The following is a 12,001-nucleotide window of genomic DNA, read 5'->3' on the forward strand; positions in this document are numbered from 1 at the left end:
ATAGCTAGCTACTCGACTGATAAATTAACTTGCTAAACACTGGCTATGCACTAGCCTAGACAGCATGCTAACGCTAGTAATGCTAGATTTATAAGCATGTTAGCATCGATTGCTAGCTTGATATTATAACCGTCCATCACCATGTTTATACAATAGGCTATGTAGCCAGACCCAGACATAAATTGCTAGTTCAAGCTAGTTGACATCTGTCTCACTCAGATAAAATATTGACCTTGACAGACAATCCGTTGAACCTCAACATGAAGATCTGAAGACTGAACTCGTGAACTGTTTTTTGATTGGTGGAGAAAGTATTTTGAGTATTTTAAATACAAAATTACTCCACTCTAAAGTATTTTGTTACAAATTACGTTAGATTTTGTATTGGCCCTACCAAATACAAATTACAAAATACTCAAAAATAATTGAAATACGTATTTCAAATACAAGTAATAGAAATACTGCCCATCTCTGGCAATGAGTCTATCTGGTATCGGATTCAGTACATGTATATCCATGTATTCATTTATTAATGTATCTATATACCAGGAACAGTGCACACTAATCAACATTTTAGTTTCCACCTGAATGTAAATGTGCAAGAGTTAGCTAGAGAGCTCATTTTTGTCTGTAGTCCCCTGGGCAGGTTATTACAGTTTGGTGGCATATTATCAGTACAATAATACAGCAATCGCTATATCTACACAATACAACACAATATAATACAATTAAATACATAAATACATTACAAATGTAGAAGATTTGTAAAAACAATGAGCAAGATGAGGTTGTCTAATTACTCGTGATTTCAGGTTTGGTTTGCTTTAAGCTTTCTCTTTAGTTTTTGTCATGTTTCGTTGAACAAAGTTAGGAAAGAAATGTTGAAGTCCAGCCTGATGTTTTCTTACATATAAAAGAATGATCCCAGTCTCTTCCGCACAGTGAGGAGTACAGCTTATTGATTAAACACTGGTATGAGCTCGGTAGTCACCAGTAACCCATATTCATGTTTATTTAAACTGTTCCCATCTGAAGTGGGAGGAACAAAGAGATAAGAAAGAAAAATGAGCTGTGAGATTGCTGTCAATATGTCTGTTAGACAACAAAAGAAAAAGAAAACTAGTCATCCAAGGTATTAAATTATTCAGCCTCACTTTTATTGCCTTTTTATATTCATCAACCTGTACTTTGGTGTATAATTATTATTAAAAAGAAAAATCACTACTTTTCTCATCCTGGCATGGCGCCATCAGGCCTTTGGTCCATCTGTCTCTTCAGCTATCTCCCCTCTCTTTCTGCTCCCATCTGATCTCATCATCTCTCCTTCCAACCTCTCCTCTGCCCTTCTTGTCCAGAGGTAGCTTTCAGTGAGAGATATATGAATGTGGCAGTTTAATTAGTGAGAACCCACATGGCTATTGATTATGCACTTGCCTGGGGTAAAGTTTGTCTTCTGCTCCTAGTCATGTATTGATCTCTGGGTGGGAGAGAGCACATCGGCAGTCGCTGAGTTCGCATATCAAGTGGGTGAGCCTCCAAGCATACCCTCACCACTCAGCAGCAATATGTCATTTTAGAGGTGGACGTTACCATTAGGCAAAGTAGGCAATTGGCGGCTCCTAAAGGCTACATATGTATTATGATGTAAAGATATGAAACATATAAAGTTATGTTACAAACTCACATACCATGACATTACTTACAAACTGCCCTCATTGCACTTCTTTTATCAATGGCAGTAGCAAGGTTTAGTTAAACTTCTTTTTATTTTTTATCTGCAACTGAAAGTGAATGAATGCTTGTTTCCATCCAGTGCCATGAGATTATAAGGAGTTGGTTCAGGTAGATGAGCAGTAGATGAATTCAGCAGTAGCATTCTCCAGTCAGAAAAACATTATACCATTGCAGAAGAAGAGGCCGTAACAAGATGATGTAATTAAGTCAAACCTCAGTCGTGAAAAATTATTTTGAAAACTGGATGTAAATATGTCTTTGTATGTATTAATGTCAGGAAGGTTACATCACATCTGTGTGGAGGGATGACGAGACGGCTTTTTGTCCATTCAGCGGAGCAGAAGCTTCACTGGACGTCACCATTTATTCGCTAAATCAATTTGTCACATTTTATTGTCATCTATACACAAGCTTTCCGCCTTCAGCTAAGCACAAAACTTTTTTACAATATTTCAAAAAAAATGTTCTTCAATTTTCAGCACCCTGATGATGTGGCATAAGTAACATACTACCTAATTCTGGCTACCTCTGTAGCCGTCGCTCAAGTTAACAAATGTGAGGCAATTGAAAATTGTAAAAACCAGTAACACTTGGATTGAAACCTATAGTGTTAAACCCCACTTGCATCAGAGTAATGGTTTAGTCAATCTCTAGATGAGTCTCTGCGACTGCTACACACCTAAAAACACTAATTCACACGGAAGCTAAATCTACGGTATTTAAGCCTTGACATTATGAGCTACTCAACACAGCTTGTGACCGAGTTATCGAAAGAGGCAAGTAGCCTATATTTCCCGCTATTTAGTAGCTAATGAGTGTTTAATGAGCAAAGTCGTAATGCAGACGTGTTTTGGGGGGGAAAGCACTCAATTGTAAGCTGGGTGTATCATCTGAACAGTTCATTTTGTAAATTTTAAACAATATGGCTAAATATTACAAAAGATAAAATATGGCTCCATGCTTGATGAAATGATTGACAGTACTGGCGGGTGTGAGCAGATAAACATGCAAAACCACTGGTGTGGTTAAACCAAAACTCTCCAGCAAGGACCACAGAAAATCCACAGTAAGTGTGATCATGTGCTTATTGTTCAATCCAGAGCTCAGGTCCTCTGTGAAATACTTATACTTAATATTTCAGCCCATATGTTATGAATCTTGATTGACTCCAGGGTGAGCTCTGCATTACAGTTAAGTTCAAGCTTGCATATGAAACTTACTTGAGTGTTAAACTATACTTGTAATATTCACTGACTGATCCTGGCCGTGGGCTGCCACTGAAAAATGAAGAAACTGATTAGGGTCTCTGGGTCAGTTTTATGCAGCAGTCTGTACTCACAAAATAAGATGGTTGTTTGATTATAAAAGGCCTAGTCAAGACAACTCTGAAAAACATCAATCTTTAAGAAATCCTTTCAGCGTTTTGGAAGATTGTTGCATTTCAGCTCAGCTTGCAGTATGGTTTTTAAATCCAGCCAAACAGAGACACAAGGAGGGGGCTGGGGGAAGACCTTAACCCTGTGACAAGTATATTAAAAAGGCTTTATAATATTCCTGTATGGCTCACTTCACCGCACTAGCTTTAGACTTTTTAGTCATAAATGGCTGTGAAAGGTCAAGTTAACATGTTGTTTGAGTGCAGATAATCTGTCCTGGTCTATTGCCAGTCTTTTTGTCCTGCCGGGCAAATAAAAGGTTTCCTTACAGCACCATGACTTTTTATATTTATTTTATCAATTTGATATATTATTTTATATTTTGGGTTCACACATGAAATCGAACCTCTGCATTTCCCCCATCCTCAGCATTAGGAGCAATGGGCTTCTGTAGAGAACAAGGGCAGTTACTTCGGGTTCAGCTTCTCTCTCAAGGACACATGGACATGCAACTTACAACCCTGTTAAAGGACACTGTGACCACTGAGCTTCAGCCGGGGGGACGATAAAGTGGCATAGGTAACATACTACGCATTCTACACTGTAAGACATTTCAAGTCAGTTCAACTTGCAAACGAAAGTTCACCTGCTGCCTTGAAAATGTGAGTTAACTCAACTTGAAGACTGCCTTTGATTCAACTCAGAAATTAAAGTTCATCAAGTTGATTTAATTGCAATGTTCTAGTTGTCTCAACATTACCGTTTAAGTTGTCAGAGTTGATTGAACTTTTTTTCACTTGTTGTTTGAACTTGATACAGCGAGTTAAAACAAAGAATTGTTTTACATTATCAGATCAAGAAAACGTTCCTTACCTAGTGAAACCAACACGCATTTCTGCATTGTAGCTCACAGTTTCAAGTTACAATAACTTAACCATGTGTATACAACTTGCCATTTCAAGTTAAGAGGATTTAGATTCCAAATTGGTTTCAACTTACATATACAAGTTAACTTGACTGATAACTGCAAGTGTGCTTGCTTTATCAAAAAAAATAAAAATAAAAAATCACCCATAATTCTTACTTCTGATTTAAAAATATAGCATTTATTTGATGAAAAGATACACAAGCAAGTGAGGCAATCTGACAGAAGGATGGGTTGTGGACAGTCAGACAGATGGTGGGGTTGTGGACGGACAGACAGACAGTAGGTGGGGTTCTGGATAGACAGACAGAAGGTTGGGTTCTGGACATTTTTGTGGTTAACTTTATGGACCTCTTTTAATTATCTCACAGTTGTATAGTGACAAATGTGAGATAATTAAAAGAGGTCCATAAAATCAACCACAAAAATGTTGCATACTAGTACCTTAAACAGGCCATAACATCAATACAGTCATGTTCAACACATGATATTAACATATAACTTATGTTGACAACTAGAAGTGTTGAGGTAAGGTACTACGAGGCAAAATGTGAGATAATGAATATAGGTTCATAAAATCTCAATATGAACAAGAACATTGTAAACACTGAAAAAGAGGATGACTTAATCGCATACTTTGGTAGGTTGTGCAGAGGCAACATGAGAGGTACTGAGAACTTTATAAAACACAATTCTAAAGATTTTTTTTGTGATTTCGTTATAAAAGGTTAGTGCATCACGAAAGTTTTTTCTGATTAAACATCCAACCTACAGTTCAGAACAGTCTGGTAGAAAAATGTAAAAGTGAAAAACCTTGCAAACTTGACTTGCTTTGTCTATACCCAATATAGACCTGTTAAACCATGAACAGTGTCCAGAATAACAGCCTCCTCCAAGCAGGGGCTTCAGATGTGCCTTAATTTGTTTACTGGCGATATCTGAGCAGTTTGTTTCGGAGCCCATGGATCCATGCTGAGCATTGGTCCGGTTTAATGTTCATAACGACCCTCTGAAGGAACTCACAGGTGAACTTCATACTCCGAGGGTACTCCAGGTTAAGGCAGTAGATTGCGGCCATTAACATGGCAAAGCCTGTGGGGCTGTCTCCGAGTTTGTGTAGGATGATCTTCTCCTCAGCTACCACAGCCACATTAAAGACTTCCAAAGGAAATGCATCTTGCAGAGTGCCTTCGTATCCAATCATCAGTCCAACCTGCATTCCCTTCATGACCACATCAAGGGTTTCTCCATGAGCCTGAAGATGTATAAAGACATTCAAATCTTAACAGACATCTCCAAATTTAACATAATATAAAACATAATAATTTAAAACATAACTGCCACTCTAATTTTTCCAATAATTTGAAGACTGAACCTAACAATTTGATTTTATTCTCAATTCCTTTTTGGTGTGTTTTAAAGTAGGGTCTGCACACGAGTGAGAGGACTAAAGGTTGTGGCATGGTGTTGTCATACCACAAGACGAATCCTCACCCACCAATGCTCATCATACTTATAACATCGCCAGCTCTGCTGCAGTACAGCTACCATTACCAGCTCAACCAATAGTAATACAGACAGGGAGAGCGCTGAAGGGTATGGTAATAACTAATGAACATGAAAAATGTTACCATTGTCACATTACAAAAATTTAGTGTAGTAAAGGTGTAAATAGTTTCTTACATCACACATCCGGATTATGTCGCTGGAATCCTCTGCAAGATAGCATGGAAGACCAAGCAGGGCGGCTGTTCTTCTGTTTTGGTTTGTGTCCTACAAGAACAGACAAGAGTAGATGAATGTGATACCAAAGCTATAATCCTAATTTTAGTACACAATAACAAGAAACTGTTTTTCAACACAGTAGATACCTCCTTTTGCAGACACTGAAGAACACCGCTCAGACGCAATCTCCTGCTTGATGCAACACCTGCTTTGTACAGCTCTAGAAGACTTGGCACCAAGGCATCTAGTCCAACCAGGAATGACTCCAGCAGGTCTTTAGTGACAATCCTACTGAACTCGGCACTTAGCTGAAACAGACAGATGACAAAATGCAGAGAAATATGTATGAGTGAGGGAAAATAAGAGCAGCATTGAAATGTAGGAGAAGAAAATCCCAAATATGATTTCAAGAGAGTACAAACTTTCTGATTACATCAATGTTCAAGAAACAAACAAGATTTCTATGCTATACTCAGTTGGCAAAACATTACCTGTCTTTCACTAAACAATGCAGGCCATCTGTCCCTGACTGCAGAGATGAGTGGCTCATCGCCAATGATTTCTCTTCTTCGTTGTGAGAATGTTGCAATCATCAGTTCATCCAGGAGCTGTGAATCTGGTTCTTTCTTCTGCACTTCTAGAAGCATGGTCTCGCGATCCTTCTCTGATTTACCGGCAGTTTGTCCCTCAGGTGGCTCTGGTAAGAAATGGATCTCTCCCTTTTTTGACCTTTTGAATGGTTTGCCGTTCCCCCTCCTCTTTTTCTTTTATTTACAAGAACTTCTGGGACTCCAGCTGCCATCATCTGCTGACGATAATTGCCCATCTTGAATCTCATGCTGAACACCCAGCAATACCATCCGTTACCAGACCCTGGCTCCCTGAGACAAGGATGCTTTGCAACCAGAGCTTTGGCTACACTTTCATAATGGTCTTTACTTGGATAGGCAGTGATTTTGGATACGATATCAGCTAGCCTGTCCAGTATTTTACTCTTCACACCCTTTGAGAGGATCATCACAGTTCCATCCTTGGCATAGGCATCATTTGCTACCCTCAGCTGAAACTCAACATCATGGGAGAAATCTGGAATAACAAAGGGATCCGGCCATTCTGTTGAATCAGCACTACTCGGGGAACCAACGCTTACAGTATCCAATGTAGAGTCAGAAACTGGTCCAGAAAACGTGAACAAAACTTTCAGTGTGGCTCGTTCTGTTGGTAGGTCCTTGACGTCTGTCAAATTACAGAGTTCATTCCCAAAGTCTGGATCTTCAAACTGTAAAATGAAGCTCCCTTTGAGGCCCAGAGCATTGCGTAGTACCATACATAGCTCATCAACTGACAGGGGAATATTCTGTAGGGTGACGCGCCTTATTTCCTGGGGTGAGACAATAACTCGAAGAAGCATTGTTGAGAAGGAACCAACAGCTGAAACACAGAAAACAAACAAGAAAACACTTGAAAAAAATTGTTGTAAGTGATCTAAAAGAAGTTAAAAAGTAAAAAATGAAACAGCAGAGGTAGATGCATGAAATTGTACAGTAAAAGAGGAGCATGTTCTGCAATTAAATGTATGTGATTGCATTGGTCAAGCAGTCATCCTGTTAAGCGGTCCAAGATTAAGGGTGGTTAAATGTATGGCGCAACCCTCCAAAATCAAACATTACCTTAATGTAACATGAATGTCCTTGGGGTGATGAGCAGCTTTCCTTCAACAGGGTATGCAGCAAGGGGGATGTAGTCATTCAGATTGTCAGGATCAACAACCACAGTTACTGCAGGGTCTCTTTTGGCGAGCTGGTAACACCTGAGATGCTCCACAAAGGCTGCTGTGAATAGTTCCATAATGAATGATATGCCACCATCCACTACACAGATCTCCAGTATTCTTCCAAAATCTGGCATTCCACTTGTCTGTGGAAAGCACCATTCCTTTAGAATATTTAGTCCCATTCAAGTAAGTAATGGAGGTGAGTGAAACAGAGTCCAGGCCTGTAAACTTATTCCATATAGGCTCTCTGATAGCAGCATCTAAGATGCCTACGGACACAACTGATACTCGCCCAGTCTCAATGTTTGGCTTGAAAATAGTTGGCATTTCCAAATAATATGCCAACATCAGTTGATGTCTTTTGGCCAGAGTGTGCAGAATATTTTTGAAATTGCAAGCATCACGAGCTACCTTTTTAAAGAAAGAATGTTTGGCCTTGAATCTTATTGTCCAATACTCAATTACTGGACCATATTTCTTAATTGGCACAGGATAATGTTCAAGGTAATGATGTTTTGGGTGTAATTTAGTACCAGGAAATACTTCTTAAAGCAACTGTCTGTGGTCAGAGATTTTGGCTTGCAGGTAGCACAAGGTCTCTGTCGTGAATGAGGGGCTGAATAACAGCTCCATAATGTCTTTCAATTCAAGGACCACAGACCAAGTTTTTTCACTCTCTGGAATACGGTGGCCAATTAAAAGTGGTAGAAATCTCAGAAGGGACCAGTTCTCATGTCCATTACCACCAATCGTTCTTTTTTCTTGAAAAGTTTGTTTGTATTGTCTGAGGTCTGTTAGTTTTGTCATACAATTTAAAGGGAAATGATGCTATTCTATCATTAAGGTAATTCAATGTGAAATACTTTTAAGTTTAACGTTCAATAACTTGAACAGTAGAGTTAAAAATGTAAAATGTGTCAGAGCTCTTTGAGTTAAAGAGAAGAAGTAAGTGGACATAACTAAACAGGGCTGTGCTGTTTTACAGTGTACTACCTCTGTAGCCATGGCTGAGGCTGATGGCCGATTTAGCTTTATCCAAAAGATCAAGTTAACAAATATGAGGCTCGAGGCTCATATGATCGGAGGCATACTAATAAGGAATAATAAGGAATTCCAGCCCCTCACATGTAGGTCGTTGTTTTGTTATTATATTTATGGCCAGTTTTACTTTGATTTGACTTTGAGACAGGAACAAGACTTCTAGTTCTAATTGTAGCTTTGTAGTTTGTAGCAGATCTAATAATTCATAATTATTGAATATCAAAATAATTAAACATTTTTAATAACTGAATTATGATTTATGAACCCATGAATAAGTCTAAAAAGACAAACAAGAGTTACGGCATTCACTTTCAGCTATAAGACACAATTAGTTTAAGCAACAAAACATAACAAAAGATTTTTTAAAGAAATGTAGGACGCCACCCAATTCTGGAAAGACAGGGAAAACTTCAAAATGTGATATTAATCAATTATTAAGTCTCAATCTCAAGGGTTGCTACGTGGTGTCCAATGATTAATTATTTCATATCCATACAAATCAAATTATCAAGTTCTTTTTAAAACCATTTGAACCCTAGGCCTTTTTTTAGGCTTCTTCTCGAAAATTGTAACCCATACAAAAGAGACTACAATTCTGTAACTACAAGGTCTATTTTAAAAATGTTGATGCTTGAATAACACTCGGGATTGTGAGATTTGATGAGATGAGTGAATATTGTGTATATGTTACTGGTTAATAGTAGCTGAAGACTGAACACAGCAAACAGGGGAAATTCCCAGGTTCGTCTGAAGAAAAAGCACTGTAATTTATTAAATGAGGCCCTGGCTAGCCTACAAACATTCCCAATTCATAGCACAAAGGGTGCAGGTGCCTCACAAAAAGATCTGGTGTAAATAAAGTGAAGCAAACTCCAGTTATAGGTGTTTATCTAAAAAAAAACATGCCAAATTCTCATTTTCGAACCAGAATTTGCCTCTATTCCATTGTACTTTTGTATACTATATAACTATATATTTCACTATATTTCACTTTGTTTATCACTCATATTGTACAATCTATCATAACAGAGCTGTTTGGCATCATTTTGTCATCATTTTGACCTCTCATATCTCTCCTTGATGCATTTTCCTCATTCCTCGTTTGTCTGGAGCCCTTGCTCAGCCTCTGCCGGGTGGATCTTGTCCACTCGTTACAACCGGGTGCTTATTTGGAACACACTCGTGTGTTCCATTAAGTGATTGACAGAATTTTCAGCCAATAAAACTCAAAAACTGTGCCGCGGTCAGCCCCCCAAGCCCCAAGCCCTCTGTATGATTCGCCGCCAGCATTCTGACCACCATTTTGGCTCAGATGAACGGAGAAACGCCATTTTAAGTTCCAGACGTACTCACTTAGCAGACGAACACAATACTAATAAGGAATAATTGTGTATTTCACCGTTTTCGTCCAGAAAACCGACTCACGGTATGATACAGTTCTAATATTTTGCAGTGTGGGAGTTGTGCTTTCTGTGGCTTGTTGGCTGTAACTCCTGAACGCTTTGACGGAGAGTAATTTGGACGCTACCGTTGAAATCTGTGTGAAATGCTAATGTTGTTAGCTGTGTGATATGCTAAGGGAGAAGCAATGGCCCCGGTTTACAAAGCATTCTCTGACTGGCTGTGGCGTAAAATGCATGATATTGTGGCGGATCTTCTTAGTTAGTTAGTAGAATAGTTCAGTGTGGCTTTGTGGCACAAAGGCAGTAAAACTGCCTGTGCCAAAGCACACTGACTGTAATCCTGCAGGCTTAATAATAATAACTAGAAAATGCATTTCCTGCTGAAAATGCGTTGGATTGCTGAAAGCTGAATTGAACTGCAAAAACATTGCTGAAAATAGATCTCCAATTCAAAAATAATTGCAAAAAGCTTAATAATTCAAAAAGTTTAAAGATTACAGATATGAAAAGTCACCATCACCCCTCTCCTGAAAGAGCTGAACATTTTAATATTTGAACGGTTTCTGTGGTTTATTAAATGATGTTTATGGGACTAACTACACAACAGAAACTACATGAATAAACAATAAAATGAACAAAATTAATGGAATGAATAAATGATATGATGACTAATTGACTGAATAACGACGAACCATGTATGAAATCAAAAAAAGGGACCGGTCTATTCAGTGACAGATATGATTAAGAAAAAGTTGATCAATTCAATTTGTTTCAAAAGATTGATGCAACTTCATGAAATTCCAATTTAAGAGAGATCCTATACTTTAACATTATTAATACTCAATTAGTGAATAATGATCCAATAATATAGACCCTACTGTCTATATTTAACCTTCTCTTGCTGAATCAATTCCAGTTAATTTATAAAGTCTATTTAATTCTTTCTTTTTTTATAGCTGCAGAATGGTAACCAAACTGTTTGATATATACCACTGAATAAAACTGGTCAGTTGAATTAGAATTAATTAAACAATTACACAACAGATGACAACCTTGTTACCATGACACTGGAGGTATACAAACATTACCACAGACATGCCTATGTTAATATCTGTACCTATATGCATAACAAATGAATGGATAAGATTAAACTCAACATTTTCAGCACAAATCAGTGTCCTGGGGGAGAGGCAATTTTTATATATATAAAAATAACCTGCAGGATTGCAGGCCAGGTGTAAGGCCCGTGAGTCATGAGGCCCGGCGGTTCTGTGTATACACAAAACAAGATATTATGGTGATGATGTAAACACACACTGCCTGCCTCTCATCGACCAGAGACCATGTTTGGTGTCAAATCTCTTTTGTCACAAATCAACCTGGATTCAACGAGCACTGCTGTTCCTTTTAGCACATTGAAATGAAAAATGCTGCAATTTTGGACAGCCAGCGGTCACTGACCACCAGATAAAAAAGAACAAAGTGAGGAATGTTTTATTGTGAAAGGAAGCACAGGAAAGAAAGTGGCATGTTTTATTGTGAAAGGAAGCACAGGAAAGAAAGTGTCATGTTTTTGTGTTAAATAAATCATGCAAAGTCTTAAACAGCAGCTCCAAATGAAAAGGCTGTAGCTTCTGAATCACACTGTCTATAACTATCGATGAGTTCTGGCCAGAAGGGCAATCTTTCAATGACTCTTTGGTGTCAGAAACACTGAGGCCTCTTCATGGCGGTGTGGTGTGGTGGTGTGTGCAAAGCCGACAGTAACTTGGAGCTAATTAAAAATAATGAGCTGCGTGGGTTTTCCCTCTACCAGCTACTGATATCATGAACTTCATCGTAGTTTAACACAAGTTTATCCGTCCAATTTCAGTTCACCACTGAGATCCATCAGCCTCCAAACAAACACTGAGCGTTCTTTTGAATTTGTACCTCCCATTTTACATCATCCTCAAGACTCTTCTATAGATTCATACTTTTACTGCCCTGACCTTTTTGAAATATACAATCGTTTGATACATAA

The sequence above is a fragment of the Pholis gunnellus genome (assembly GCF_910591455.1).
Source record: "Pholis gunnellus genome assembly, chromosome: 17".
NCBI classification, from domain to species: domain Eukaryota; kingdom Metazoa; phylum Chordata; class Actinopteri; order Perciformes; family Pholidae; genus Pholis; species Pholis gunnellus.